We start from the raw sequence: 25,000 nt of genomic DNA on the forward strand, positions 1-25,000 counted from the left end.
CAACAAAACTTTTGGAGAATTTCTTAGGAATATTTTAAAACTGCACAAAAAACTGAGTCTGAGTCCTGAGTTTTGTGCAATTTTTGGTTCCCAATAACTATTTTTAACATCAACTTGCCGGTACAACAACCATACAGTCGTTTTTCAATAGCAATCAACTTGATGTTTGTATGAAATCGATTTGTAGAATCAATTCTTGGCGAATTTTGCACTGGCATTTTGCTGGCATTTGAGTAGGACCCAAAATATTATGATAATAATTGATTACAAGTATCACTTATCATACTGGCAAACACTACTGAGGACGTGTCAAACGAAAAGTAACCAAAAGTTCTGTTTCACATCATAAAATGCACTTTAAAGTTTCACGAAGTTCTGATAAATTAAACATTCTAGCTGCTCAAGAGGTTAACATCGAATCATGTTGGAACTTCGCACATGAGTTTCAGCATAGCTCATTGTTAGCCTCTTAAGCAGTTACCGGAACTTTATTGGAACTTTCAAGTTGCTAGAAGTTCATTTTAGCAAACAAAAAAAAAAATCAAGCAAAAACATAGGTTGTGGTGAATCTGAAATGTATATGTTTGGTATTTACATTCATTTTGAGAAAGTCCCATCGAAAAGCTACTTAGAAGGCTATCCAACTTGCTAATGTGAAATTTCAAGTTCTTAAATCTATATGTATAAAAATGAGTTCAAAATTCCTTTGAGGCAACAAAACTCAAGAACGGATGAACCGATCAGCATGACTCTTGCACGGTTCGGTTCGTATTCGTGGTGGTTGTGTATATATGTAAAATTACTAAATTACTAAAATATGTAAAAATTACGAAAATTAACTAAAAAAGTCAGAAAATTGATAAAGTACTGTTTTTTATGAACTGGGAAGAAAATCAACACAAACGAAATAAATTCAATCTAGAGTGCTGTGCATCAATAACATCAACAGATGTCAAACCAACTCATCTATTAGCCTGTGCACCAGTTTATGCTACCTTTGTCACTCCTTTGGAAATTTTGAAAACGAGGACCTCAGTAAACGTCAAATTTCCTATGGGAAAGAGCAAGACAGCATCAAATGCTACACAGGCTGATGGCGAGACGAAGTTTACCGGGACAGCTAGTTACTTATAAATGAAACTGCTGTGAGGGCTCAAAAGCATCCTCTAAGTTTAACACGTTGCTTAGCTCGTAAAGTTCCTTCTTATAAGATCTTTTGGTTATTTGGGATAGTGCTTGTTCTTGATGTCATATCTCTATGAGATATTGATGCGTTATTCAAAGATTTAATGAATATCGCACGAATTACTCAAAGTGATATGATATCAGTTTTAGTTCTTGTCAAAATATCTGAAAATTTCTACATGAGAACAAATTTAGTTCTTCTGAACGAAATGGAACATATACACCAATAGAGTTGGATCAAATTTCTGCCACAAATTTCAGTTGATATTCAATTTACGTAATGTTTATTTTCGTTTTATTTATCTATTTTTTTTTTTGCTGTGTCGGATGTATTTCGCAGAGGGTTCAAACATTGCACATTGTGCAATGCACAATGGTCCACAAACCAGATTTACGAGGACAGATGTAAGTGCTTGTTCAGTCTGTACAACCTTTGGTTGAAGACGGTGTAGTGTCTTTTAAAAATAACTATATACATTCTTCGGAAAAGTTGCATATCTATCAATTTTGAGCAACTTTGCTGAAGACACTTTTTAAGTATCTTTAAAATTGACCGATCTAGAGGTATTTTTCTAAATTAGCTTAGAGTTGTTCAATAAAAATCGGTTTTCTGGCGTTATCTTTTTCAGTTTCGATTTTTTATCAAAGTCGCCCAAGAAACACTTGTAGAGCATTTGAAGACGCGTCATTTCGTGCGCTGAGATGGTCGTTATATCCTTTGGATCAAAAGTTGCAGGCATTTTCTTAAAAAAAAACATAGTTTTTTTTAAAAAGGGTTTATGATGGGTTGGGGCAAACATAAAAAATATCTTTCGCCCGCATTCAAAACAAGAAATGATGTTATAAAACATATCAAAAAATTAGAGGGGTGTTATTTTTGTAACTCAAGTGAAAAATACTTGAAAAGTGCTTATTTTTTCTAGGAAAACATCAATATCTTTTAAACGGAATGACTTAGCAACATTCTCAGCGCACGAAAATGCGCGTTTTTGGAAGCTCTAAAAATGGTTCTTAGGCGACTTTGACGAGAAATTTAAAACAAAAAAGATTTATGTTTCATAACAACATTTCTTCTTTTGAATGCGGACAATAGATATTTTTTATGTTTGCCCCAACCCGTCATAACACCCTTTTAAAAACTATGATTTTTTTTTTTATAAGAAATATGCCTGTAACTTTGGAACCAAAAGAAATAACGGCCATCTCAGCGCACGAAACGACGCGTCTTCAAATGCTCTACAAGTGTTTCTTGGGCGACTTTGATGAAAAATCAAAACTGAAAAAGTTAACCCCAGAAAACCGGTTTTTCTTAAACCACCTTAAGCTTATTTAGAAAAATACCTCTAGATCGGTCAATTTTAAAGCTACATAAAAAGTGTCTTCAGCAAACTTGCTCAAAATTGATAGATCTACAACTATCCTTAAGAATGTATATAGTTATTCTTGCAAATAAAAAAGTTTGGTTCCCAATTTCTTAGAAAATATGGACCACCCTAATTTTCACGTATATTGAAAAGAGGGCCTTATTTTTAGGAACAACTTTGTAGAAGACCATATTAATCTAGAAAATCATTTGAAGGCGCTGAATGCATCTTTCCTTGTAAATCTGTATCGTGGACCATTGTGCGTTGTGATAGTTTCCAGATAGTCTGCCTAAAAATGGACAGCGCAGGTAACCAAGTGCATTTCAACAAACAATAAGAAAAGTTAAGGAGGCATGATAATCAGGTTGTTACATTAGTAGTGTTTTGTCAAGTGCGGCTCAATAATCCAAAGGCCATTAGTTCGACACTGTGTAGTGACAAAAATTGTGTTTTTTTTTTTAATTTTAAGGTCGCATAAGATGCAACGTTATATTGCATTTGTGCACACCGTAAATCGCATAAGATTTCGCTTCAAATGATATAGCGTTATTATTTTCCTGCCAATGCATGTATATTGTATATCGCCTCCACTTTTGTTCAGATTTTATGCGATGTACTGTATAAAAGTAAGTATAACACAGTCATAAACTTCCTTATACGTTCAAATTGGTTGTCTGGATAGCTATAACCTATACACATACCGAGATGCTTCTTGATCGACTTCATATTCATTGACTACGAACTGACTGAATAGGTGAAAATATAGGTGACAATGTCATTTTTATTTTGAATTTCCAGTGCAGAATTATTCAAGTTAACGCTGTTCTTATTCAATGACTATGAATATTTTGAGCCCTGGTTTCAGATAAGTATTTGACAGAGTTAAAATGTGCTTCATGTGCAATCCGTTATCGAGCATTATTACGCATTGCCGACGCAGGATGATTCCCAAATTCCTAAACAAATAGATGAATAAATTATTGGAAAAAAATAACTCTGTTGAAAACCAATTAAAGAATTTCCAGTGGTATTAAAATTGACATCTCATCTCTAGCGAAATTTCGTGAGAAAGTTCAGGCACTACTACCTAAATAATACACGGAACTCTAACAAACTCTAAACTAATTCCGGTAGAATTCCAATGAAAATATCTGAGACAGAGTTTCTTAAACTGTGGGTCACGACTCACAGGTTAATCATTTTTTTTACAAAGATTTTTTAAATTTTAATATGCCTTGCAGTCAGCCCATAGTTTTGCAGAATCATCAAATCCAACCTGTGTTTAAAGAATCAGAATTGCAAAATTGCAAGAAAACGATAAGGGCAAGAAGTTTGGTGTCAAAGAACGAATTGTAGAGTAGAACAGGGGCCACAACTTTGCCAAAGAAAGAATTTTAATTTATTACGCATGTTTCAAAGATAATTGACAAAAACAAATTAAAACACACTATTTTTAGCTATTTTGCTCTAAAAAACGTAGCTATTTAACTAAACCAATCGATTCAAAGATGCCATTTGATAGAAAATTGAATAATCTTTCTAATAAAAGTAAAAAAACGACGATAAGCTTGACCGTAACGGTTGAGATTTGACCATATGCGTAGAACAATTTTTTTCACCATTTAAGTTCCTCTATCACCCTTTAAAAAGTTTGCACTCATGAATCTTACACCCTGTATATTCTGAAACTGTGCCGAACTTTTACTGATGGTCAAATTGTTGGTGCCCAAGAAATATTTTGAACAATAATTTTTGGATGGAAGCGATTCGTAGAATCACCCTCTGACGGTTTTTTTTTTACTGGGCCAACTATCAAGCAGTGGGTCAGTTTTCACAGAGTTGAACCCAAAAACAACACTACTGAAGACATACAGTAGTGTGTCCTGCGCGTGGCCTATTCTTGCGTACCTTGACAAAAGGTTGATCTGACTCTTGTGAAAAGTTAACCCTTGATCTAATATTGCGTAACGTGGATCAATTATGGTTAAAGAGCGCCTAATAGTAATGGTATATTTTCACTTTTATGCATGACTCTTGGGCAAATTTCGTTGCCTTTTCGCAGATACTTTTATTCCTAAACACATTACATTGTATTTAATTCAATTTTAATTGAACGATTCTGCGGAATAGAAAGCCAAACCACCATAAACTCTCCTTTTTTTTAATAAATCGATCAGTCTTTCGGCTTAGATGCCAATTCACAACAATGACGAATGAGAGATCGAATTGTGGAAATAGGAGGTGTTCATGGTGTGGACTTGGAGTAAGTTTGGCTTTCTATTCCGTAGAATCGTTACTGCGGCTTAGTTGGCTAAAGCGCCGGTCTAACGAATTCGGAGTCGGGAGTTCGAATCCCAACAGAACGCGTTTTTTTTCACTAATTTATCACATATTTGTCAATTAGCATCATTCTGTGCCTTCTAATTGATTACAAGTTTTTCAAGCATGCATATTGAAATTGTGTATTTATTTAACATCCTAGCATCTCAGAATTTTTTGCTTCATTCACAGCTAGTCGCGTTCGGTAATTTTATGGAAATCTCAACCAAACGTTCAGCAGTTACGGGTTTTTAATGAAATTCTGTAAAAAAAATCGGTTGAATGTTATCATTTATTTATCAAACTCTAACTTGTTAACTTTACTAAAGTTGCTAACTTTACCGAATTTTTCCTATTAAACAAACTTAACGGTTGAGATTTTGGTAAAACATTACTGAAGTCGGTGATTTTTTTTTCTAAGTGTGAGCTGGAAGTCAATGGCGAAGCTCTTAATTTTCACTTAAGCTTTTCTTTAACGGATTTTATGATATCATTTTCACCTTAAGATTTGATGCAGATTTTCTATATCCGTCATAAAACCTTCAATTTCATCGAGTTGTTGCTTAAGTTGTCACACAGCTAAGGAATCGCGTTCGGAATTTTTTTTACCGAAATCTCAACCGCTGAGCGTTCGGTAATGGATTTTTAACGAAATTCTGTAAAAAATTAACAAATTTCTGTGAAATGTTATCGTTTATCTGTCAAACTCTAACGAATTTCGGTAAAAATTGCTACCTTTACCGATTCTTTCCTGTAAATCAAACTTAACGGTTGAGATTTCGGTAAAGCATTACTGAAGTCCGTGATTTTTTCTAACTGTGGCACACTGATTTGCAATGTTTGATAGAAAACTAGATGCAAAACAACATGAAACGGGCTCACCATTTTAAAAAATCTATATTTTATGATGATTAACCTGGGCTTGTTAGGGGAATATCTGTAAATAAAAATAAAATCGCGTTAAGTACTGTTCCTTTGAATTCAACTAAGAATATGCATCCTTTGACAGATAAGTATTTCGACCTCAACTGTAAGGTCGTCTTCAGTGTCTTGTACTTGACTCGAGCCTAAGTCGAGTCAAGTACAAGACACTGAAGACGACCTTACAGGTGAGGTCGAAATACGTATCTGTCAAAGGATACAAATTCTTAGTAGAATTCAAAGGAACAGTACTTAACGCGATTTTCTTTCTATATTTTATGTTATTCATAATTGTTACAAAAGTTGTTGCATGTTGTTTTCACATTTGTTGTGATGTTGTTGTGATGTTGATGTGATCACGCCGCAAGATGTTCTCATGCACAAAACAAACCAATCATCTAAACGGTGGGTGTTTGCGCGCGTTTTTTTTTTTCGTTTTGACGGTCACGAGATCCGGTCACATATATGTACGGAAATGTGAAGGTTCTTCCGTACGTCCCAAGTAACCAGTAAGCATTTAAAATAGCATTCCTTCAGCATTATAGTAGCCTTTACGACAAGGCGTTTAAGGCTAATTAGCCGTATATGCGCCTATAGTGCTACCTCACAGCAGGTATTGGCAAAATAACGGGCTGTCTTAGTGCTATCCCTTCAGGAACGTCGTGACGAAATGTCAAAGAAGCGTAACGCCTCGTCGAGCAAAAAAAAACAAAAATAGATTGACGTCTGCTTCCCGTTCTCTCAGCCTGCTTCCCCGCTTCATCGTCCTTCCATATTCCAGCCGGTGCTAGGTGGTACTTTTTTGCTGATTTTTGTAGTGATGTAGGTTCGAACTTACGATCCGGAGATTGATTAATCATATCTGCTTCGGATTCTGTTGCTCCTGATCCACGATGCTAAAGCTGTCCCGGTGGCGTGCGTTGATTTAATCGCCAATATAAAGAACAACAGCTTCAGATTCAACATCCAAAACTTGTTTTCATTGAGATATTTCATTGTGGTAGAGCATTACGGGAATATCTGTGGAATAAGTTTGTTTCTTCCCTCTTTCAAACTATCCTATGATCCACCAAAGGATCCACCTATTCGGCACATATTTTCCGACGAAATGATATAATTGGTGATTTTTTGATGGACAAGTTCCTAATCCAATCCAGCTGCAGTAATGTTTTCTTTGGTGCGTTTGTATGAGAAGGGGAAAATAAAGAAACAAATAAGATGCACAAATTTGTAAACAGAAGCATAGGCTCTGTAAGAGAGAGACAAAATGTGTTGCCAAATGCGTAACATATCTCCCAACCTTTTTGCTCCTTCCTAGCAGTTAAAGAGCAGTTGAAAAGCATTCTGTATGCTCCCAAGTGAAACCACTTCAGGCAGTTGAAATGCTAATTAACAGCCGAAAGCATTTGAGCAGCACAGCTTATGCTAACTCAAGGCAGCTATGCATTCGAACTGCTTATGTAGGGCAGCAAGCAGTTTAAATGCGTAATACGAGCTGATATACGGCTTATTCAAATGCTTAGTGGTTACCTGGGGTACGTACGTTTAAGCCGAAAAGCGGTCATTGCGGATTGTTCGCTCGCGATTTCGAATCCGCGATCGCGATCGCGAGAGGGCCAGGGAAGCAACCATTCAGCGAGATGTGTGAATTGGCTTCACACTTATGGGTACGTACACCGCCGCTGACTGGTCCGTTTGATGACGACCAGTGGAAATTGGATCAATTGGGCAATTAGGTGACCGTGGGTGAGTATCTCGGTCGCATAAATTGGTCCGAAAATTCATTGACAGTGAGGTGGGGAGGTGTTCATCGTTTGGCCATTGGAGGTCAAGCCCGGGGAGAAAGGTGACAGGTGTGCTCGGTTTCCGCTTTGACTTTGACGCGGTAGTTAAACTTTGAAAGTCGTTGAAAGCTTTCTTTTTCGTTGTGGAATGTACACCGGCTTGATGACTTTTCCCTGTGTGTTCATTTGTTGTAAACGAGTTCAAATATTGAAATTTCATGTACAAGCTTCACAGAAAAAAAATATGTAATTAAAATTCAGCGAGAAATCATGCACATAAAGGGAATGCTAGAGTTAGTGCACTTTTACATGAGATATAATGTAAAATTACATTACCATCGTGTAAATTCCCGCCAACCATCGCGTAAACCATCATGGACTCCAACCGGTTACGTGACTATTAGCGGAAATTTACACGATTGTAACGTAATTTTACATGATATCTCATGTAAATATGCACTAACTCTAGCATTCCCTTTATGTGCATGATTTCTCGCTGAATTTTACATGAATATTTTTTTCTGTGTTTCGAAACATGACGGATCCTATTATTAGATCTGAGTTCAGATCCATGTTCATTCGCCATTCCTCATTCTATTCATTGTTTCTTCTTAAAGCCGTCCGCGAAATCAACCGTCAAAAATAACCGACAGTCTGCCGAGAACGCCGAGAACACGACTAGTATTTTGGTCATTTATGCATAACATGAGAAATCCCACCGAAAGTGAGGCACATGGTCCGTTCGACTAATGTCTACCTACCCGAAACCTCTGAAAATAAGAAGGAAAACAAAAAAGATCAAATCAAAAACATGACTAGCTGATTGCCCCAAACCGAACCAACCAGCAGCGGTCCGAATGGTAATAATGCCTACAGGGGCTTCCTCTCGTATACTCTTCTAGACAAAGACATAGATTATTGCTTTGGTTGTTTGATCGGTTTGCGTCATCCGCACCGCGCGCGCAATCTTTGAATGCCTCCTTCAGTCGACTTCGCAACCGAGGAGGCTGAATGAGGGGAATTGGAGACATCACAAAGTCAAGGCTGGCTGATGATAAAAAGAAGTCCTACAGACGGACAGGACTTAGAACAACCAACAAATGTCTTAGCCAGGCGGCGGCGACGACGATCTTTGCACAAATCTCCTACCAACCCAGTCGGTCTAAGCTTCATGTTCTTGAGCTTAGCGGCGATGGATGCTTTGCTGGTGTTGGTCCGGCGATCCGCTTTCCAGAAGTTGTGTTGGTTCAATGCAACTTGCTCTCCAGGTTCTAACCGTTCGCAGACCGGTGCGGTGTACGGTGAGAAAGGGTTAACGTCATCCCCATCGCAATGAGCCGGTCTTGAGGCGTACTGGTGTGAGAACGATCCTCTACTGGCAGCGGGGAACACGTTTGGCGACTTGAGCGCTTTCGAAGATGATCTTCCACTGGCTGTCCGCCCGCCACACCGCACGATCATCGTGCCTGAAGAAGAGAAGGTTTTGCACTGGTCCGCGTTCCTGCTAAAAGGAATTGTGTGCGCTTTCCAGCTGCTGTTTGCTGTGTCGGTCGGGTCGGACTCCGGTCGGTCCAGTCTTTGGTTGGTTGTATTAGGGTTGGGGGGTTCTTGTTTAAACTATGGTGGACGAAGTTGCTGCCGTTTGCGCGAGACTGGTTTTTACTTCTTGCCGCCAGAACCAGCCTCCGTCCGACGTTGCGCGCGTTGTCGGTGGACGGAGCTGTGCGGATGTCAAGTTCAGCGAAGCGAAAGCAGCGCTGCAAGAACTTGTCATGTCATTGGACAAAACCGGAGCACTCACCGGAGTTGTTTGGACGGAAGCACCGCTCAGTCGCAAAACTGTCGAGCAGATTGATTCTGACAATGTTTAGTTTAAGTTAGACTAAAATCTCTAAAGCACGTTAATCAATTTGATAATTTGAAAGTTAGGTAGATAATTGCAAAGATCGAACATACTTTGTTTCAAAAGCACATTTATTTTCAACGTCCTTTATACATTAACGTTTGTCAAACGTTTCAAAACAATCATGCTCGATCTAAGCAATAATATAGCTTGATTGTGCAGGGCTGAGAGCAAAATCTTATAGATCAAATGAAAAGTTTCATACAAAAAACCATCATTAAACAGTAACTGATAGATTTGGAAAAGATGATTAAATAGTAACTTTGTAGTGGTCAAATTTAAGCACTACGAGTCCCTTAGATTATGCAAAAAAACACTGAGCAACTTGAGACATTTAAAAGTCAGATCGACGTTGAAAATCATGAAAATCGATAGTAGGAGATATACTAATCAGTTTTCATAACGAAATTCATAAGTTCATTGCCGAACTCAAAACAAAAGCCATGAAATCATGAACCTTACCGCTTCAAGCTATCATAACTACAAGTCATGATATCATGACCTACACGATGGTTCTTCTTCGTCTTCTTAGCATAACGTTCCAACTGGAACAAAGCCTGATTCTTAGATGAATACTCACGGATTTACAGCTGTGGTTGTAGAACGATGGCTATCTTTATCCCTATACATAAAAATGAGTTTCAATTCCCTTTGAGGCACGGGGAACCGCTTTAACTGATCAGCTCAATCAGGCTCAAATCGTCTTCAGCGTGGTTGTGTTTAAACTTGGAAAACATTACGAATATCAACCAAAAGAGCTGAAAATTGGAAAAATACCCATTTTTTTGCTGGGAAGAAGCCTAAAACGATCACAACAAAACCAATCTAGAGGGCGGTTCAAAAATGAGATCAACAATACAATTGTCAATACAAAGGGGCAATAACGTTTGCTGGGACAGCTAGCCATGAATAACTATAACCTTTTTAGTGGCTAGAAGTCATTATTTCGAAGATCGGTAAAAGGTATTAATATTTTCAGCAATAAAATATCATGACGCTAAATTATCAAATCATGATTTTGATCCCTGTGAACTTGAATCCGAGTCATAAAATCATGACTCTGATTTGCGGAGGGAAATGAAAATATTTTTTAAGGCGGTAAATTAGTAAAAATAATAAAAGCAATTTGCTTGTTCTACGTTGCAGAACCGCGTGTGAAAAAAATTTTGCCAAAAAGATTTTCTGGGCAAGAGCGAGCGAGGGAGATACATGGAGGGAAAAATCCGGAACCAGAAACTGGAAAATGCGTCATTATGTTTATATGTACAGGTCGGACTCGATTATCTGGAGTCGAGTTCTGAAGCTTTGTGAACATGTATCTCGGGAACGATATGTTGTATGAAGCAGAAATTTTAACATTTTGTCAAGCTAACTTTGATTAGTAACCAGTAAAAATTTCAGCTTTGTACATAATTCCGTTTGCCAATTATATGGTCGGAAAGCTTCAGAACCTGACTCCGGATAATCGAGTCCGACCTGTATTAGAAATACACCATACAAATCGGCATGTCATCATGACGAATTTTGCCGTAGCATAGCTTCGATATTACGTTCTTTTATATTTGGCATGATGAGATACATTATATACATCATGATGAGAAATTATGAAATCATAAGCTTTATTTCTGATATTTGTACTTGTCATTTATGATTTCGGTTCCATCGGTCAAAATATGGAAACCACTTTCAGTCAAATGGAAACAAGCTACAAATGTTAAACTCAATTATCCTCTAAATACCGTAACCACTTCTAGTTCCAATTACTTTTTAATAGTTCTTAACCCTCTACTGCCTCTAGATTATCATCGATTTTCGTAGAACTCCGGAAAACGGAATTAGATGGATATGATGCAACTAGTTTCATAATATGATTGTTACATCATAAGGTTAATCGAACTACTAGCTACTAGTTACAGTAGCTGATCTTTTGATTAGTAGCCAAAAAGCTATTTGATTTACAACATGTTTTTTTTTTTTTGCGTGGGTCGTTTTTCTGCCATAACTCAGTTATTTTTTAATTTTTTGACTTTTCGTGCACGAATAGTACTAACCGTGTCTCTCTGTGTACAAATTTTCAAGTTAATCGGTTAAATATTGGCTGATTTATGACCAAAAGTCAACCCGTTTAAAAAAGAATCGGGTGTAATTTGCAATAGCCTTTGTTCGAACACTTTTTTTTCGGAAGCGCTTTTTTGACATAAAACTAGTCGTTCAAAGTCATGGGAAGGAAAGAATTAACTACGGTAGCATGATTACACTTTTTTATTTTAAGGATGTCTTAACACGATACACAGCCGATCGGAATGGTATGAAAAAAAAACAAATAACTTTACAGGTATGTGTAATAAGTACAAAGCTCGCACCCGTTTGTTTCGTTGCATTCCTTCATGCCACTTTTTGATGGTTTTATGACTTAGCGGCATGGTTCTATGATAATGTTTCATAAAGGTAAGCAAGAAAGGGTTTGTGTTAACGACTTTGAAACTATTACTTTTATATAAAAATTGTAAAAAAAGAAATATTTTTATGATATTCGTCGTTATCGTCATGATATTATGACATGAAGTCAGGATGTCATAAAACGGCATATTTTATGATTTCATGACTTGTTAGTCATGTTTTTGGAAACGGATTTTTCGCGAGTAAGTCCTCTTTTTATTATTTTCAATGCCGTGGAAATATTTTTTAGCAGCATTGAAAGTTTTTTTTATTCAAATTACAAGGTGTCAGTTTTTATTGAGTACATGTAAAAGAATAATAACAATAATGAAATCCCAATGGTTCGCCTCACTCTCCCTAGGGTATAACAAGAATACAAAAGGTTTTATCAGTTGAACGTTTACAGCGCCACCTAGTGGCAAAACTTGAAATCTTAAGATTTTTGCATACATTTGGTTAAATTTTCTCATGCAAATTTTAAGTTCGCTGAGCGCCCTCTAAGGCTTAATCGATTTTGCTCAAATTTGAAACGTAGATTCTGGAACTGCAAAACAACTTATTCAGAAGGCAACAGGGGGAATCAATTCTATTAAAGGAATGCCTATTGATCCCCAGGATCACCTCGATCCCCTCGATCACGACAAACAATTTTGAAATCTTGGGAGGAGACATGTTTATCGGAGGTCAGCAAATATGTCATAACGTGTTTTTTGAACTAAAAATTCTGATGTGATGAATCAGCTAAGTTAAAATTCACAAATAAAAAGAAATTTAAAAAAATAATAAAAATGCTGGGTATGTTCCTTATGCAGAAAATTCATGCATCGTCTCTAGACGAATAAAACTTGTTGTTTACATTTTGCCACAAAAAAAAGTGATTTATTTAATTAGTTGCACAGTTTTTGTTGCATTCTGAAGCAGTGAAATCCACCTTTGATGTGCTACAGAGCGTTTGTGGGGTGTGAATTTAAGGTTTGTTCAACAAGTGAATCTGGCGAAGTGAAAATTGAGCGATGATGAAGAACAATTCGGCTAGCTGCTGCTTTAGTGCGGTTGCCTTCGTCGTACGTTGAAACGTGCAATTTAGTGAAGTTATTCGATTTCCTGTGCCAAAGAGGCTGGTTATCGATAGTCTTCATCTTTTTGCTTACAAAGGTAGGTTGGAATATCTGTAATGATTTGCTATTTTCCGTCTGATGTGACGGGAATTAGCGCGTATGACGAAGTAAATGTTTACTCTAATGTTAGCAATGTTTAGTCACTGGCTAATACGGAGGCGAAATGCTGGTAATACTTTCAGATATTTGAGAATATTCCGGAAAGCATGTAATGCTGAGTATGCGAGCTGAGGATATATTTTGAAAGTTATATTCAAACTTCTCTTGGGAGGTATGAGCGAGAAATAATGGAAAAATTCAAAAGTTTTTGTTAAGGTTTATATTTTATAATGTGTGATATGGCTTCACAGCCCCATTCCATTCCAAACATTTGCTACGGCCCCAAAAAACATTAGGACTACAAATTATTCCGGTTGAACGCACTACCTCCTTAGAATTCCACAAGTTTTGATCCTATCCTTTGATGTTTGATGCAAATTTGCATCCACAAATATACCAACGCAAATGGATTCTTGGCGACGGACGAAACCCCAAACCGACGACGACACTGGCTGAGCTGGTTGATCGTTTTCGCGCGAGGGCGAACAGGTTCTGTGCTGGCGATTCCTCTCCGAACTGAATCCACCACTGATTTCGTGTGGTTTTAAACCCAAACAAATCTTTCCAAAAAAAAAGTATGCATTTCGAGTAAAAAAATATATTAATGACAGTGGTCACCGCACCGTGACTTGTCAAGATAAATTTTCCAGTGCGCCAATGCAAATTCAGTTTTGGAATATGTCGGTGGGTATCTGGAAGGAATTGGACCGAACCGGAATCCGATCTGGAGGAGGATACCTACCTTAAGCTCACCCCGCAAATTAAGCTTTCTGATCGAATTGGAAAATCATGTTTCTGGCTGAAGCTGTCTCTCGCGGTTGTCGGGTGTCATCCGCGACACCGACCACATTTAGGGGTCTTCGTCCTCGTCCTCGTCATGGTTGGTGTGGTTTTGCTGCTCTTTGACTTTTCATGCTTTCGATTGAAATTAAGCATACTAAAGTGCAACAGTAATATGACTAAATGAGATCACTGACTAGCTGGCTGAATGACGACGATGGTGGTGGTGAGAAATTGGATGGCTGGAAAGGGAGGACGAACACGAAGTTGCACTGCTTGGAATGGCGTGGCGTAATCGTCTTGCTCAAAAAACAAGCAGCCTTCCAAATGAGTCAATAAAATACATAATGCAATACAGATATAGTCAGTAGTCCAAGCTCTTGAAGAACTTTTTTTCGTTTTTTTTAACACCAACACTGATGAATTTCTTTCACGAATTTTTCAGACTGCTATCCACTAGCCATTGACCGTTTGAATATTTTGATTTTTCAATACAAAAAAAAACAAAGATGAGTCATTCAATTGTCGCAAAGCCCTTTCACCACTGTTCTCCCCCTTATTCGGAATGATCATGTTTCCTGGGCTCCTTCTGGAGACCCTCCGAACACTCCAACAGAACCAATGAATGTCACCCGGTCCTTCTCGTCCCATCGCCGTCGTCGTCGTCGTCAGTCTGAGTATCTCAACCGGGCGCGCATTGATCCAGTTTGGATTTTCGAAGGTGGGCGAAACGAATAAAACCGCGACGATGTGATGGGTGGAAATGGCTGCGTTGTAGAACAACGCCGCATTGAGTTCGACCAAGGCAAGGGGGAGAGGAGGGTTCCAGGACATGGGACATAAAACTGCATTCCGAGGCGCACGAGTCGCCGGCTATTTGTCCGTACTGCTGACTATTGTGTTCAATAAAAATAAACAACTCAAGAGCACCGAGGCTGACTGGGTACAATTGAGAATATTATGGAAAATGCATGTTTTGTGCAAATAGTTTTATGTGCCATAAAGTGCGATTCGCATTGAAGGTAACTGTTTTTTTCTGCGCTTTAAAATACAACATTCACGGGATACATTGTACCAAAAATTCTACAAATGGGTATCAGTGCTGAAATTAAATGCTATTGTTTACACTAACGGAAAAGAACGAAAAGAATATGTTAACAAAAGTACTGAAAAGAACTTTTCAAAACTTTAGTGAAGAAATGTAGTCCGTGTTGTTGTTATAAAAACGTATTAACATACCGAAACAACATAGTAATAAAGATAATTATGAATCATGGCAGGATTAGTTTGGTTGGAATCAATCCATGGTAAATAAAATAGACAACATGAATCGAGCTCACCAATTTATCCCAAAGCATTGATCTTAAACTTAAAAGACAATCATTAATAATGACTAATGATAACTAATTATTATCGAGATTTTCAAGGTCGCATATGCTCCTGGGCTTCGCGGATGATATCGACATCATCGGGATCGACCGTCGGGTCGTGGAAGAGGCGTTCATACCTTTTAAAAGGGAGACTGCGAGGATTGAACTAACGATTAACACCACAAAGACCAAGTACATAATTGCTGGTGGTCAACATCGGCCCGGCCATGGTAGTGGTGACGAAGTGGTGCTAGGTGGTGAAAAGTTTGATGTTGTGGACGAATTTGTTGATCTTAGTACTCTAGAAAAGACGGATTACAGCTGCGAATCGGGCCTTTTTCGGTCTGCGAAACCAGTTGAAGTCTCGTAGGCTGCAAACGAAGACAACACTCGCGTTGTACAATACTCTGATACTTCCGGTCGCTTTATACGGCCATGAATGAGAGAAGCTGATCGGAGAGCCTTTGGGTCTTTGAACGTAAGGTGCTGCGAACAATACTCGGCGGTAAACTAGATGGCGGCATCTGGTGCCGTCGCATGAACCACGAATTGTACCAAGTATATAAAAAGATGAATATAGTTAAGCGAATAAAACACGGCAGGCAGCGGTGGGCTGGGCACGTGACTCATATGCCGGAGAAACGACAAGCTAAAACCATATTCAGCAGAGAACCAGAAAAGGACCGTCGGCTTCGTGGTAGGTCACGCACACGGTGGCTTTTTGCAGTTGAGGAGGACCTAAGGGCTCTAAACGTTCAGGGTGATTGGAAGCGATTGGCCCAGGACCGAGACCAGTGGAGGCGAATGCTTCATTCGGCGTAGATTCACCGCTACGAGTTGTAGCCCATCAAGTGTCAAGTATCAAATAAGTAACGACAAGAGAAGGAACAGCAGAAGAAGGACGACGAAAGATAGGGGACGCCAGGATTTCTTGCTGGGATTTCTCAAGCCATTCCTGAAAATGTTTGACAAATCCCAGCAAGAAAACCTGAAGAAATCATAGTAGGATAATCTGAAGGAATCCCATCAAAAATTTCTGCTGGTCTTTTAAAAGAAAATACTAGTGAAATCCTTAGATTAATCTCTGGACACATCACAAAAAGAATTACTATAAAAGTCTTTGAAGGAATAACAGGAAGGATTTATATAAGAATCCATAGAAAAACCTTTGAAGCAACCTTAGCAAACATTTCTAGAGAAATCCATTTGTGAAAAAAATTGCAAGAGAATTTCTCCAAATATTTCTTAAACATGGCATTTCTAACAGATTTCGCCAATTGTTCCTTTAGGAATTCCTCCAGGTAATCTTCTTTTATTTTCATGATGTTGGGGACATAGTACCACACCGACCATTAAGTTGATTTATTTTGATGATATCCTCTTTGTTGTGCCTTACTAACAGAATTTATCACTATAGACTAGACTCTAGAATTTATCACTAGACTAGAGGAATGACTATCCTCCCTGTGATTGACGTGCTTCCCATTGAGGTACTACATTTCGAATGAAACATAAAACTGTTTGGGATGCGAGGCCCAGATTCCCCAAGGCAGCAATACGTCCTTATCAAGATAACTGCAGCGCTTTTGATATAGTGCAACACACTCGAACAATAACAATTCCATGCTTTGGCTCTCATATTTACAAATATGACATTTATCGTCTTATAATTTCTCAAGTAATATTTGCTAGGACAGTGGCTCGTCACTTGTACAGTATAAATGCTTAAATCATGTTAATTATTATTATTATTATTATTATTATTTATTTTTTTTTTAAATGCTTAAATCATGTTAATTATGTTTTTATAACCTTAATGTTTTAGTGGCATCCGGTTAGTGGCATCTTTTTGGTGTTCGGCCGTTTGGCCTAATGCCGTTTGGCTGAATCTCGTTTGGCCGAACGCCATCTGGCCGAATGAGCAATTTAGCCAAATGCCGTTTGGTCGAATTAAAATTAAAGGAAATTAGAAGAACTTTTGACTTCTAGCTGCCAATATGATCATCAGAAGTAATTCCTTCTTTTAATTATAGGCTATTCTTTCTAATTTTGCCATTTCGGGATTAGTTGGTACTGAAACTGTCATTATTTTATCAGATATTTACCCTTCTTCGAAACATATGCTTGTCTTATATTGGTAATATTGGTGTGGAGAACAGTGACATTATCACTTGAGTTCATATTTCATTTTCGGCCAAACGGTATTCGGCCAAACGGCGTTCGGCCAAACGGCGCTCGGCCAAATGACCCTTTCGGGCAGATGGCGTTCAGCCAAACGGCATTCGTCAAATATGGCATTCGGCCAAATGACCCGGAACCATCCGGTTCAATGAATTGCTTTATTTGACGACAATCTGAAGTGTTCGATCAGATATGTTTTATTTAAGATTTTTGATGACACTGTTTTTGCTAACTGCAACTGCAGAAGTTCATTCTGTGATTTTTACTCCTCCACAAATTCCTCTTGGAGTTTCCCTAAGAATACCTGCAGGGTTTCCTCCAGGAATTCCTCATGTGGGTCCTCCATAGACTTTTCCTAAGATTCCTCCGAGAATTCCTCCTGGTATTTATCCCAGAATTCTTCTGAGGTTACTTCTAGAAATTCTTGTTGGGATTCATCTAACAATCCCTGCTGTAACATCTCTATGGATTTCTCCATAAATTCCCCTAAAGATTTTTTCCAGGGAAACTACGGAGCAAAGGAGTGACATAAACCATCTGAACATCGTCACTCACAACGATTTCTACATATTTTGCTTTCAAGTAAATGCCGTGGTTGGTACGAGTTGTCCCTGTTATATGGCTTAAATGTGAAACCAATTTGATAAATGGTTTTCACAACCATCTTTCAAAATCGCTCTCATATCATTTTGCATGATTCTTTCATGAAATGGCTGTGAATTTGGAGACTACTCTAAACTAGACTAGGGATTCCTTCAGAATACCTTATGGGATTCTTCCACGAATTACTCTTCGTATTTTCGCTGGAAATCCTCTTCACATTCTTTTAAGAATTTCTGTTAAAATATTTCCGCAAATTATCCAGGAATTCGTGGAAGGAATCGTCTGAGAAGAATTGCTGGGAACCTGCCAGAAATTTCTAGGGGAATCTCAAAAGAAATTTCCAGAGAAATCCTCTTAAGGAACCGCAGGCTATATTTCTGGAGGAATCCCAGGTACTTCAAGCAGAGTTTCTGGAGGAATCCCAGCAGGCATTCATGGAGGATTTCTGACAGTTTCATTGGATCTGAAGGTATCTAATGGAGAAAACCATTAGAAAAAAAATATTTTTTTTGGGAAAAATCCTGGAGAAATTCATAAAGAATTCTTGGAGAAATCAATGTAGGTAAGGTGACAAAGGATATTATCGGCAGGTTTGTTCTCTTTGTCAAGGGGGTTTATGTGGGCCAAATTGCCTGAAATTTGGCCATATAACTCAGCTTGTTTAGGAAGGATTTGAAGCCAAATCTAAGATCAACAGGTTAAAAAAAAAACCATGACGAAGAGAACAAAACTGCCAAAAATACGTAAGTTCCCCTATTTGCTCTGCCATCCCAGCAGAAATTTCTAGAAAATCCCATGAGGCATTCCCGGAGTCCTTCCTATAGAAAACTGTGGAGATATCCTCTTAGAATTCCTCCTCAAAAACCTGATGGGACTTCTCTATTAAAGTTTTTTTTGTGATTGCTTTCGTTGATTCTTGGAGTCCTATACATATTCCTTCTGTAATTCTTTCAAGGATTCTTTCAGAGATTTTTCCAGGGATTATAAAAACTCTGCTAGCGATTGATCCAGATATCTATTGATTCCAGGAATTCTTGCAGGGATTTGTCAAGAATTTTCAGCCGGTACTCCTCCAGCTCTTGGGAGTCCTTCAGGAATTCCTAGGGTATTACCAGCAGTAATGACCAAAGGTACCCAAGCAAAACTTCCTGATAGCTTTTACCAGAAATTTCTAAATAAACTCCAGCAGCATTCCTGGATCCCAGCGTGAATTCCTAAAGGAATCACAAGTGGATTTTCAACAGGAATTACTGGCAAAATTCTAAGAAAATTTCTTAATTCGTCCTTTTAGAAATCAATGAAAAAATTACAGCAAGAATTTTTGGAGGAATCTCATCTGTAAATTACAGCCTGTAATTGAATAAGTTATCCCATCAAAAATATCAGCGGGTATACTAGGTTCTCACTTACTCCAAGTTTCTGAATTCCTGTGATTTCTCCATGGATTTCTCCACAGAATCCTAAGACAACTTTTAAGTAGATGAAAAGGAACCTATGTAATGCTTAACTTTTTCCGTAAAGATAATTAATTCTCATGGTTACACCACAAGGACAGTAGCACATGTCTTTTTTTATTCGGGTTTGCATGAATCCCTTTAACCCTCATCAAAGTATCGTCCTTGTGATCCTTAGATTCACCATAACCCGGTGCAAGAAAAGTACAATAACAAGAAAAGTGTATGCCCTTGCACATATAGAGATTATATAGCAACACCTATAGGGAGATGTGCATCATTGTTTCGTGTAGTGGAAGATGTTATGGTCAACTAGATTCTCTAGAAAAGTGAAGTATTTTGGTGCACAGGAAGGACTTCCACTAGAAGCTCAAAATTTACATAGAAAAGCTTACGTGATTTGAAAATAACCGATATTGAAATTGACTTAGGGGCTTAACACAGGGAATGTGTTATGAAGTCCTTCGTGAGGTCCATTATAATACGCCAGAGTACTATTGATGGATGATGTTCTTGTTGAGGCTGTTCAGCAGATCATTGACAGATAACGATATCCATTACATTCCAGATAACGATATCCATTACATCCAGATCAGATAACAGATAACGATATCCATTACATTCCACTTAATGCAGTTATGGTTTCTTTCAACCATTGTACATTTTTCCTACCGGATTGGGCCACCCTATGTTATTAGAACCTTAATCAAACCACAAAGACTGCAATGAAAACTTACACTTTTCGTCTCGCAAGGTTGACGACTTCAATCTGCCTTCGCTGAATAAGTCCACTCTCCGAATATCTCTCCTCGCCTGGTGTTTGCTATTTTCAAAACAATCCACTTGCCGCACTTGGCCGAAACCATTCACTGCACTAACAATTCAGCCAATTAGTGTAAACATCCACCGAACTAGCCGCTCGAGCAAATTGTTTGGGAAAATTCTTCACACCTCTTACTAATGTGGCGATCGATCGCTCCGCGATCGTAGCCCACCACACTGTTCACACTTTGAAAACTCCAAGTATTTACAAAACGCCTTCACTCCCGGCTTTTTGCCTAGGTATTGATCGATACCAATTCGAAGCAAACCACACTCACTGCATGTATGACGACGACGATCACCAACCACTAAAATCGTCTGCCTGCTGCTGCTACTGCACATTCATTTGGTTGCGATGGTTCGATGGGTTTTCCTTCTTCTGTTTTCTTCTTCACTTCACTTGATACCTGTCCGGCAGTTATGCGGTGACCGTATATTGCTTATGCATGTTATAAGCACAAAATAACACACAGAATGTGGAACAAAAACAGAGCCCCAACAAGAATCGACTGCGAGCGATGACAACTGAACTGATGCGATTGCAAAATACGTCCACCTCGCTACGGGACACAAGAATTCGTTATTCAGCTCCGTATGATTCACATTCCTTCACTGCGCACCAACGATCACCACCAATACACGGTGTCACTGAGAATCGGCGATCACTGCCGAACGATTCGGCGGCCGCGAAATTCCACCTTTGCACGAATTGTTGTCGCCTTCAAACGCACAGAAAAAGGGTTTCGTACTTTCGGACGCGATCAAGTCGCGATCGCGGCCCTAGGTTCTCTTCTAGGTTCACTGCCACTGCCGCAGTCCAACACTCACACATGCGCGCACGCATCCAACATCAAGATCCATTGCCCGCGCGGAGGCAGCAGCGCGATCGCGAATTTCACGTTCTTGAGTTTTGCACACACCGTTTGTTGGATTTCCTTCTTCAGAGAACAACGATCACACTCGCCTACCAACACTCACATCTTCGCGCGAACCCTCCTGTGGCCACAGGGCTTCTGCTTCCAACATTCACTTGTATATTCTACTGCCATCCAGGTATGATGTTATTGTGCGCGATGGCTTCTTCTCTTTCCAAGGAAAAGATCGACTTCCATCATCACGACGACGAGACGCAGGCAACAACCCGTTCGCGAAGAACTCGAGAAAGATTCCGGGCAAAAACAAGCACTCTCCGATTGATCGTTCCACACGGAGCACACACAAGAAAAGCAAGGGAAACAAAAGGTGGAAAGAGGTGAGAAAACTGGACTTGTTGCTGCAGCCCGGTGTCTCTACTTGGAGAACAGGCGGCGATGACCGATCGACCGGCCGTCCGCACGGAACACACACGTCTCTTCCTCTCTATCTTTTCAGGTTGTGGTGGCTTGCTGGAAGAACGCAGAGCCGATGTCGACGACGGACGACTACGAACGATCCTACAACGACGACGTACTACCGAGAACTGAATGGAACCGGAGCCGGCTCCACGGCTGACAGGCAGTCGCCAGTCGGTGTTTCTTGCATCTCCTCGTGTGCGCTTGCGGACGACCAGCCAGCCGGACCGGACGAAACGCAGATCGGTGGTTTGCTCTCCGCAAGTTCGCATGCAGATCGATGGGAGAGCGGAAAGCTCTCTCCGAAGCTGTGGGGGATGCGAAAGCTCTGACTCGCTGTGGGTGGGATAATATTTTTATGTTTGTTACATTTTTTATAGATTGTTATTATTATAATCATTATTCACAAGATTTTGAAGTGCCCAACGCTGGTGCACTTCGTTTTTTAGACACTATCCATTTGGAGCCATAGAATAACATATGACCCCTTAACGTTGTAACGTCACGCAACTAGGATTTGGGAGCTAGTAGTGGACCCACTATCCGAAATTAAATTTTACTTCTAAGACCGTCAAACATACTATTACAAGTTTTATTTTTGTGTTAAATGTGCTATTTTAACTTGAGTCGCCGGATGGATTTCGTCGTGAAGGTGAGTGTGTTCGTGTGTCGGGAATGTGTTTTCCGCGCCCCCCCCAATTACAAACATTCCATCCTGCAGCCTTTGGTGGAGTCGCAGCGGTAAACGCGGTCTTTCACAACAAAGGGTGCTACTAACATTCCTTCCCTCTCCCAACCTGACTGCAAGGACGTGGCCGGCGCTGTTATTGCACCATTAAAGAGAGTCTCTGAAGCGTGCACAGTGAGAATGTTGACCACTCCCAGTCAATTATTCAGTTGATTCAGTGTGCAACTGTCAATGGCTCGGGTCAATCACGGAGTAGCAACCATAGATATGTGCAGTCAGTCTAAGCTAAGCTAAGCTAAATGTGCTATTTTAACTTGTAAATATTCCTCTAGAATTAATGCACATTTATAGGCTCTGGCAGAATAGAAGCCCGCAATCCTATTTCGATTGCCAACTGATGGACCAACAACATTAATGAAACCTCGTCATCCTGTCATCGGAAATTGTTATCCACTAGGCACTAGCGTAACAGGGCAAAATATACTTGATTTATCGACTGTTAGAATTCACACAATTTTTGGATTGGCATGCAGTCATTCAAATCAGAAGGAAACAGATTTTGTCTATTTTCCGACGTTTCGGCGCAATGTATTTTGCCTTCTTCTTGGGATCACTAAAATGTTTAATTTGTTACATTAATTGTTTGTTGTATCTGTTGTTTGTTATTCACTTACAAGAGTTCTGTTTTTTGTCATGGGGTGGTTTGATCTAATTTTAAATTGTCGTACTTTTTGATTACACATCACTGTTTTGAGAACGATCAATGGGACATATATAAACAAAACAAAATAAAAGGTAATAAATAAAACGAATCCCATAAATTATCATATTACTGGTTTGAAATTATCGTTGCTTAAACTAGGGTGCACTACTTCGGTATTCTGTTTCATTACTAATGTGTAGTTTTCTTTAAGAGTGACTAATCTGGGGTGGGCAATCTGGTTGTGTTTGTGTTGATATATCTACTTCTATTCCTAGTCCTAATCGTGTGTATTTTGTGTATTAGTCCAGAGAGGGTGGCATTCAATCTGTCCGTATCTGTGCGTTTGTTTATGGTGTTGTTGTCATTACTAATGTGTATCATTTCAAGTATCGGTAAAACGTTCTTCTTGTATGTCTGGTCAACTATTCGCGTGAAGTCATATTTAAACCCAAAGTATCTAAATACCAAGGTAAGAGATTCCCGCTAATATTCACGGATTAGTGAGAAAAGGAAAAAAGCAAAAAATAGTTATGAAGTTTGCGCTGATTTGTATGGGCGCATCACTATTTAGCAAACTTTCTTAAGAAATTAAGCATTCTCATCATAGAAGCAATTATTTAATTGCATCTCACTGGATTAAATGTGACCTCCATGCAATAAAACAGGAAATATTGCCATTTGAAAATCGGTAACATTTTTTTTGAATTGGTTCTAAACATATTTTTTCAGCATTTAGAAACATCCAAACTAATAAAACTTCACAAACTTTGCTGAAATAATGACATTTTAGTGTAAAAACACCAACTTTTCATAACTAACGCAGATGTGTTGGTGAGTCTCATTTTTTTACATTTGCGGGAATCTCTTACCTTGGTATATTTAGATACTTTGATTTAAACCTATGATCGTGATCAATACAGTGCGCCAGGAGAGCAGTTTTTTCTCTCAGTGCTCTCACTGGCTCATCGGTGTATGTGAGTCCCGAGCCTAAGAGGTTTTCAAGTTGATTGAGATTGCTACGATGACCAGACAATCTCTTCGTGAGAAGATTGCTGGTCATGCCGATGTAGCATTTCTCACAGTCTCCGCATTGTATTCGGTACACTACGTTGTTTTGGTGGTCCATGGGTACCGGGTCTTTGATGCGTGTGTAGAGGTCTCTCACTGTGTTGACACTGGTGAACAGAACCAGTTATCTAAAAAGTTCAATAGACTAAAAGAGATGGCGGTGTCAAAAAATCAAACACAAACACCAAGCATGAACAGCAAGGCAATCCTGAACACTACCAGCAAGACGATTCCACCAGAAGCCGAAATTATTCTCAGCTTAAGCCCCAGCTTTGCACTTCCTTTCCGCAATTTCAATCAATATCCACTCTTCCATCTACTTGCCGAAGCAGAAACGATCTTGAAGATTGCACCCTGCAAAACCATCCAAGACAGAACTCGATGCAATATAACCAATGCCATCCTCAACTTTGTCAACAAGATAGCGAATGACCCGAACGATAATCCGCAAACGAAGTTCCTAACACAAGCATACAGTACAACAACGAAGTTCCTCAAAACGAACCCCGATATCTGTGTGTTGCCTGCTGACAAAGGTAACAGAACGGTCATTATGTGGACCGCAGACTACGAACAGAAAATGCAAGAGCTGCTCAACGACGACAAAACGTACAATCGGATCCGAAGAGACCCCACGAACAAGTGCCAAATCGCCAACAACAACATCGTCCAACGCCTCCAGAATCTAAAACTGATCGACCACCGCACAGCTGCCACCCTTAAAACCACCACCTCCACCACCCCACGGATATACGGTCTCCCGAAAGCCCATAAACCTAACCTGCCCCTCCGCCCCGTTGTCCCTGGAATGACAAGCCCCAGCTACGAGTTGTCCAAATTTATTGGTAGAATACTACAAACATCTCTG

The 25,000-nt window shown here is 39.2% G+C and overlaps 1 protein-coding gene across 2 annotated transcripts in view; it reads right to left on the reverse strand.

Moving 5' to 3' along the window:
- LOC109402335 (protein Shroom) overlaps positions 1–21,263 on the reverse strand; it is an 835,627-nt gene extending 814,364 nt beyond the window's left edge. For both annotated transcript variants that reach the window (XM_062849388.1, XM_029864194.2), the window contains exon 1: positions 20,258–21,263. The gene's annotated coding sequence lies outside the window, so the exon portion shown is untranslated. The remainder of the gene's footprint in view (positions 1–20,257) is intronic.
- Positions 21,264–25,000: the final 3,737 nt, after the last annotated feature.

The sequence above is a fragment of the Aedes albopictus genome, chromosome 2 (assembly GCF_035046485.1).
Source record: "Aedes albopictus strain Foshan chromosome 2, AalbF5, whole genome shotgun sequence".
NCBI classification, from domain to species: domain Eukaryota; kingdom Metazoa; phylum Arthropoda; class Insecta; order Diptera; family Culicidae; genus Aedes; species Aedes albopictus.